The 8,614-nt window shown below is 38.0% G+C and overlaps 1 pseudogene; it reads right to left on the bottom strand.

Moving 5' to 3' along the window:
* Positions 1–3,978: 3,978 nt before the first annotated feature.
* LOC115216000 lies at positions 3,979–4,097 on the bottom strand (annotated as a pseudogene).
* Positions 4,098–8,614: the final 4,517 nt, after the last annotated feature.

The raw sequence follows: 8,614 nt of genomic DNA, 5'->3' as shown, positions 1-8,614 counted from the left end.
ATAATTCTTTTAAGGGCACCAGCAATAGGGATTTAATATTTACGAGATGGAGTGGGAGTACTGAAAAGTTCCTGGTTTTAAGGGTCTCGCTGAAGGTCTGGTTGGAGGCCCAGCCTTCCTAGTTCTTTTACAGGGCTTAGAAAAACTGAAAGAGCGTTGCAATAAGTGAGTGAATCTGAGAGGGGAACATGTCGAATAAAATTACAATTAAGTGATACACCTGTATTTTCTTTTAACCAAAGCCAGGAACTTTTCAGCACCATCTCGTATTTTGTAAGCTTGAACCAATTTGATATATTCTCTTTTATATTCCAATCGTGACCTTGGATAGCAAAATGATGTTAAGATAGCAAGACGTTAAACTATGCAATGACATACAGTATGTGCGGAATAAGTTAACTATGCAAAATTTCTGCTGGTAACGTTTAGAGCAGGAAAAAGAATTTCAAAATATTGGTTCGACAAACTTGTCAAGGCTAACGGGTGTTGTTCACAACTTGTAAGAATCAAGCAAACTCAGCTGCAGCAGTACAATGAAATGATTTATCATCTTGCAACTAGAGAACTCAGGAATTATATCATTGCTAGATTCATAAGTTATTTAAATTTTTCAACCTCTGTCTCTTCTCTAGCTCATTATCACAGACCTCAGTACAAGAAATAATAAAAAGAAATAATAAAAAAAGCTCTTAAGAAAATTCCCAAATTGGAAGAGTCCAGGACCGGATGGGGTCCAAGGTTATTGGATGAAGAAGCTGAGAGGGCCCCATGAAAGGATAACGAAACAGCTAGATGAGTGCTTGCAAGAAGGAGCAGTACCCAGCTGGATGATAAAAGGAAAGACATTTTTATATGCCAAGGATCCTGAAAAGGGAAATGTAGCATCCAACTTTCGACCAGTATCGTGTCTTCCGCTAATGTGGAAACTAATGTCAGGTGCTTTGGCCGGTGAATCGTATAGATACTTGGACAAAAGTGGGCTGCTACCTATTGAAGAGAAAGGGTGCCGAAAGAGGAGCCGGGGAACGAAGCATTAGCTTTTAATCGATAATCAAATTATCAGAAACTGCAAGAGAAGACACACAAACCTGAGCATAGCATAGGTTGACCATCCAAAAGTATACGATATGATACTACACTCCTGGATAATAAGAACAATGGAAATGTACGGCGTAGTGGTTAAGAGCGCGGGCTACTAACCCCAAAATTCAGGAAAGCCATAAATTTTACTTTATTATATATATTGTTTCCGGTATAAATTAATATAACTAAGAAATATTACCGGTCCCTAGCACATTGGAAAAAAGCTGCCGGTGCACTACATCAGATAGTTTGAGAAGTACTGTCTTAGAGTATATTTCCTACAGCTATATTCTCAGTTCAGATCCCGCTATGGTGGACTTCACTTTTCAACTGAACCGTATACATTTTTTCTCACGTTTCTCTGAGTTCTGGTTTCAAATCCTGTCAAGGTGAACTTGCATCTCATCACCCCCACTCCTAGTCAAAAGATGTAGTATCAAATTTATCGACACCAATCTAGGTGATTTCAGTTTAAAACCCAGAAGACCTTCCATGGGCAAATTTCTTCTACCATAGCCTAGGAAAACTGAAAGCTTTGTAGATGATATTTAGATACATGGGAACTGTTGTTCTTGGTTGATAGAATTAATCAGTTGCTCAGTTTAATTTCATTACATATCCCCTGTGTAATTTTAGCGGACTCCACACACTGTTAAAACCATTAGGGTTGGGTCTCTTTCCTGGAGGTAATATCTCTCTTCTTACCTGAATACCGAAAGCCGCCCTCCCTATTGTGATTTAGCCATTAAAAAATTGTTCTGTTTCCTTTTAATTTTTGAATGAATTTTAGTAGATACTGTATTGGAAAATTCAGTATAAAAGGGAAGGTGTTTATAAGTTTTAGAAATTGAAAAAAGCGAGGAAAGGAGAAAGGGAGAGAGAGAGAGAAAGACAGAGGGAAGAGAATCAGAGATAAAGAGAGGGGGTGTGACAGAATGTCACATTCTCACAGTCATAGACACAATATGCCCGTATATTCTTTTGCAGACAGGAAAAGAGTGTGAGTCTGTGAATGAGTTAGGAGTCTCGAAGCAATCCTTACCAGAACGTAGAGAAGCAGATGTATGTAGAAGTCTACATAAACAAGTAAGCAGAGCGAAACAAATACACATTCACATATATTTACACTCACACACACACAGAGAAACCTACACGTTTTTTATATTTGTTCTTGCATATGTATTTGTGTCTGTCTGCCTCTCTATGCCTCTATCTTTCTTTCTCCATATATCTTGCTATTTCCAGCAATCCCTCAATCCCCTTTTATATATTAAATGACTAATAATATCTTTTCTCTGTTTACTTGTAATTAGGCATACAGAAACTTCTTTCATCCTCTCTCTACCTCTCTCTCTCTTTATATTATCATGTTTCAAAATAGATTTAAACATTCGTATCTTTGGTAAATTCGACAAAGCTGTAGGCTATAGGCTGTTACTTTGAACTTGATAACGAAAAAGGGATATAAATATGTAACAAACAGTCTTTTTGGAAACGGCTTGATTAAGTGATATGAAATGAATCTGTCCAGATGGATAAGAGGGAAGGGTAAAGCGAACTGTCCAGATATCATTATCGGTAATGAGAACAAACATGTCTAATAGACAGTTCGACCATTTCTGTCCTAAGCATTATATTCTTGACTGGACATTAAATGAATTAGCAAAACAATACTTAAAAATAAGGATGTATTACCTTGAGGCTACTAGTAAACGCTAAAAACAGCTAAAATAGAACTAAAGAATACCATGCTAAAAAGATGACAGGAAAAGTCTCTACTTGACAAATATCTGAAAAAAAGAAAGAATGGAACAGCGCAGGTCTCGACGGCAAAATGTTAGAATTTTAATAGAAGCAAAGTCTTTCCATTTAGAAAAAACCTCCAGAAACATATAATGAAGCATAATATATATAAATATTTGCATTATATATATAGATGGATGGAAGCACTCCGTCGGTAACGACGATGAGGGTTACGGTTGATCCGAATCAACGGAACAGCCTGCTCGTGAAATTAACGTGTAAGTGGCTGAGCACTCCACAGACACGTGCACCCTTAACGTAGTTCTCGGGGATATTCAGCGTGACACAGAGAGTGACAAGGCCAGCCCCTTGAAATACAGGTACAACAGAAACAGGAAGTAAGAGTGAGAGAAAGTTGTGGTGAAAGAGTACAGCAGGGATCACCACCATCCCCTGCCGGAGCCTCGTGGAGCTTTTAGGTGTTTTCGCTCAATAAACACTCAAAACGCCCGGTCTGGGAATCGAAACCGCGATCCTATGACCGCGAGTCCGTTGCCCTAACCACTGGGCCATTGCGCCTCCACATTATATATATAGAGAAGTGGGGAAAACATTCACGCTGTTTTTGCTATCGAGTCTCTACTAAGAGGGAATTTTTATACAGGCACGACAGCATTGAGACTTTTACATTTGGAAATTACACCAGGATTATGAAAAACCAACATAAAGGAGATGATATAAAGATCCTGCAGAACATACTCCAGGGAATGAGAAAGCCACCGTCCTCAGGGATATCCCAATCTATAGACAGAGAAGTCAAGAATAATCATCCGGGTAATTGTTATCAGGAACACATAAGAAAGAATATGCTTCCTAAATCCCAACAGTTTCAATCCCAGCAAACGATAATGTATTTTTTAAGTAAATGAAAAAATCATTTCGATATATAGATCTATATATAGAGATAACCGGAATGTGCAGAAATAATCACTGAGATGTCAATGTGTGCCTTTGGAAGGACTGGAAATATGCAAACACGAAAACACAAGACTCATTAGAACTACAGATATACTGAGCTCTTTTATTCTTTAAATTGTTTCTGTCATTTGACTGCGGCCATGCTGGAGCACCGTCTTTAAAAGGGATGGATGACGTTTACAGCACCTAGGTTTCCCAAGAGGTCATCTATCTAAGTACTAACTAGGCTCGACTTTGCTTAACTTCGGTGAGTGGACGAAAACCGGTGTTTTCAACGTGATATAGCAGTCAGCTTTATGACTTTGGTTCTCTTCTGCTCGTAACAGAGTGGGCTGTTAGTCATTACGATCAAAGGACGGATTGCTCAATCACGTGTTTCGAGGACCAGGTGACCTCCTCCACCATTTCTGGAGATGGGATTGATGAGGCTTTGGGAATTTAAGCCTCTTGGTCTCTTTGCTACCTCGGTTACTTTCCACTGTTTATTTCCCTTCGCTTTTTTGGACTTTCCTGTTTCTCGGAGCTAAATGTATTTAAGAGAGACTTTTTTTACAACCTCATATGTAGCAACAGGCGTTTTGCTCTCTACCATCTGTATGATGCCCGTTGTCTCCACATTCTAAAGGACCACAGCCCCGATACGGACTTCTGGTTTACAGAGTTTATGAAAACTTGTGAGTCCATCGTGACTCCACTCAACAACATTTTACCGCTGCACTGACCAACCTCCAAAGGTTCGAAACAAAGTTGGCAATAAAGTTACAAATTAGTGTTGTACAACACGATATCGCAAATGATAGTATTTGCAGGGAAAATTTCTATATCCAAAGCCTCTACTGGGATTGTTACGCATGCAAACAGTAAACCCATTTGTAACATTCTTAATATTTTGGCTTCACGCTGTATGCGGGTGTGAGCGAATGTTATTGGCAAAAGATATTTTCAATGACAATATCATCAATATTTTTTATATTCTTTTGGGAAAGTACTTTTTGTTTTTCTTTCTGCACATTGTGTTCAGTAATCTCTATGCTGCAACTTTATTTTTCTTTTCAGGTGTCTGGATGGTATATTTTGTAGTCACTTTTACTGCACCAAGGAATAAAATTTGAATAGAAATATAATAAATAAACCATAAAAACGAGAAACAGAGTTGTTAAGTAATATATAAGATATACACACACGTATATATATATATATATATATATATATATATATATATATATATAATATATATATATATATATATATATATATATATATATATATATATATATATATATGTGTGTGTGTGTGTGTATGCATGTGTGTGCGTATACACACACACACACACACATATATATATATAGATATATACATATATATACAAATATATGTGTATGCGTGTGGGTATAGATATATATATATATATATGCATATATATATATATATATGTATGTATGTATGTATGTATACACATAAATATAAGTTTGCGTAATATAATTCAACAGTATAAACGTGTATGTGTGTGTATGTGTGTGTGGTGTGGCTATATGTACGTATGTACGTATATACGCACACACGCACACACATACACACATATTTATATATGTATATGTGCGTGTGTGTTTGCGTACATGCGTGTGTGCGCCCGCGTAATGAATAAATACATATGCATACAATTAAGGCAATGTTCTTGGTCAGCTGAAACGCGAAGAGCTTACGGTTCAGCTGGCCATAATGAACGATATACAATTATTCTGTATACGCTCAACACATAAGCTACACTGTGTCGCAGATATTAGCGTTGATCCACTGGCTGCTGGTATTGATAACCTTAATTCACAGACCGTCAGCATATTCATCATTCTCCTCCAGTGAGCAATACATTTGTTATCCTTTCAGACCAGTGTGGAGTTAAGCGATTCCTTAGGGATAGATTTCTCTCCCACTTGTGTATTTTCTCTCATTTATCTCCTTCGCTAACAGTCTTTCTCTCCTCACCAATCTCTATTGCTTCCTTTTCGTCACAAGATGATGGCCTGGGATAACCTTAAGTTCTTCGGTTTTATTAGCTGCAAACGTTGGTGCTGCAGCAACCTCCAAGAACACATCTCCTGCTTTTAATGGTTTTGCAGTTTTCCACCGCCAGTTTTTTTTCTCTGCTTTCCCATTTTCTCAGGACAGAAAAGCCCTGAAGTTACTCTGGCTGCCACACATTTAGTAACTGGGTTGTCTGCCTTGCTTTGTAAATCTCACTACTTTAGTTTCTACACACTTTACAAGGCATAATTGCTGAATAATCTTTCGGTTTTCGAGGCCATTGAGACTAGTGTGTACACACCAACCTCTTCGAACCTAATATCATTCTTATTTACCCCTTCGACTCCTCCGAACCAATTTCCTCTAGATGGATACTGGATGTGATGCCATCCATCCGGGCAGGATAAAGCCTTTTTAACGACATACAGGGATAAATTCTTGCTTTTTTTTTAACAGTAGCAGCGAGAATTTCAGGCGAGAACGGTAGAGGTGCTCTACTCTCCTGAATTTTCCCAAATCGAGCGGGTCCTTCAGTTTGGCCTGTGTCTCCTCCAATGAGGAGTTGTACAAACGAGAATGCTATTGCTGTTGTTAGGGGATAAAGCCTTTTGCTGCTTTCGTCTACACTTTCATTGCTGCCGTCGTCGTTTCTGTTGCTACTGATGTTACTGCTGCTGTTTCTCTTTCTTCTTCTTCCAATCAGGACTCACGTCATTAGCCACGAAGAATAATCTCTAATTCGAGCCTACTCTAAGCTACTAAGAATGCGTGTGGCAAACTTGAAAATCCACCCACTACACGCGATAGACTGGCGGTTGCACGGGCGCAAAAGCTACGTTGTTATCCTCATTCTGTAAACGGTGGCTTTTAACGGGTGGAGGGCTGAACCATCCTGGGGTACAGAGGATTCGCAATCTAGACTAGAGTCTGAAAGTTTATCACACCATAGTGGGTTACACCATGGTTCCTCCGCGTTGTGGCAGAAATAGGAAGAAAGAGAGAGAGAAAGTTGTCGTGAAAGTGTACAGCGGGGTTCACCACCCCTCCCCGCCGGAACCTCGTGGAACTTAGGTGTTTTTGCTCAATAAACACTCACAATACCCGGTCTGGGAATCGAAACCGCGTTCTTACGACCGCGAGTCCGCTGCCCTAATCACTGGGCCATTGCGCATCCACGCTGCTGCTGCTGCTGCTGCAGCTGCAATTGACGTTGACGTTTCTGCTATTTTTGTCGCCATGATTGCCATTGTTGCTGTCGCTATTGCTTTTGCTAACGTTGCTGTTGTGTATGTAGTTTTTATTACTGTTATTGCTATTGCCGTTTGCTGCAATAACAGTGGCGCAAAATTTATACTTCGAATTTTCGACGATGTAAATTCCATTCCTCTCCTGTGAATCACCTTCAGCTCCGCCTTTAGTTCGCTGGCTTTGGAAAATGTTCCAGCAAATTTGGGTCCCGAATGGGTGAAATTACCGTAGTTCAGTTCTATATTTAAGAGATGAGGAATTATGTACATTAATTACAATTGTCGGATATTTGTCCTCATCTTGCTTGTTGGGGGATGAAGTTAAAATAATAGACAGAGAACACCACTGGAAAATACGAAAACTAAAAGAAGCAGCACATATGCTAGGACACAGCAATCTCCTAAGCAGACCGAGTGCAGATATGAACAGCATGTGGGAACCGGTATTAAGGAAGGATAGGAGAATATTAGATTCATAATCCCTAAAATTCACTCCATAATTGCCCACGGGTATAAGGCGTAATGGTTAAGAGTGCGTTAAACCCAAGTTCCGAGTTTGATTCCAAGCAGTGATAATGATAATAATAATAATAATGATAATAATAAAATAATAATAATAATAATAATAATAATAATAATAATAATAATAATAATAATAACAACAACAACATCGAAAAATACCTTAGAGATGAGAAACCATGAAGGTTGGAAGCCGAAACGTTGTGTTAACAACAAACAAGACGAGGACAAATATCCGTCAACTGGAAATAATGTAAATAAATTTTCATAATTGCATGTATCGAAAATTCAACGATTTACATGTCTAAATATATAAGCATGTAAAAGAACATTAAATGTATATTTATGTTTGAAAAACACTCCTTCTTCTTCTTGCGATTTTTATTGTAGTTTTTATTGTCATTGTTGTTGCTGTCTTCGTTCATATTGTCGGATTTACCGTGAATATATTTGATTTCAAGCAACTCAAGTTTGAAATGTTATTAAATTTGGTTTCTCTAGCGTATTAAGGGAAACTTTGTTTAAATGCTAAAATATCAAAGAAAATAATAATAAGAAAGTTTCATTGTAATATGTTTTTGGAGTTTTGTTTTAGTTTTCTCGACATAAATTAATTTAAATATGGCTATTTAAATGATTCCCATTATAATGTTAGCTATATTTATCCGTAAAATAAATAAGAAGAAAATGCATTTTTTTTTGTTGGGTGGATTATGATGGGAAATAATTAACCGAACAGCAGCAATAATTATGACATTGATAGCAGCAACACTGAGAACACTTGTATGAATAATATTGATTTTAAATTTTGGCACAAGGTCAGCAACTTGGAGCGCGGAATTAAGTCAATTACATCATTCTCAGTGCGTCACTGGCATTTATTTTATCGATCTCGAAAGGATAGAAGGCAAAGTAGACATCGGCGGAATTTGAACTCAGAACCCTAATGACGGACGAAATGCTGCTAAGCATTTTGCGCGGCATGCTAACGCTTCTGCCAACTTGCTGCCTTATATACCTAT

This window comes from Octopus sinensis, linkage group LG9 (genome assembly GCF_006345805.1).
Source record: "Octopus sinensis linkage group LG9, ASM634580v1, whole genome shotgun sequence".
NCBI classification, from domain to species: Eukaryota; Metazoa; Mollusca; class Cephalopoda; order Octopoda; family Octopodidae; genus Octopus; species Octopus sinensis.
The sequence above is the reverse complement of the archived record's forward strand: the minus strand, read 5'-3'. Positions and strand labels throughout refer to the sequence as shown.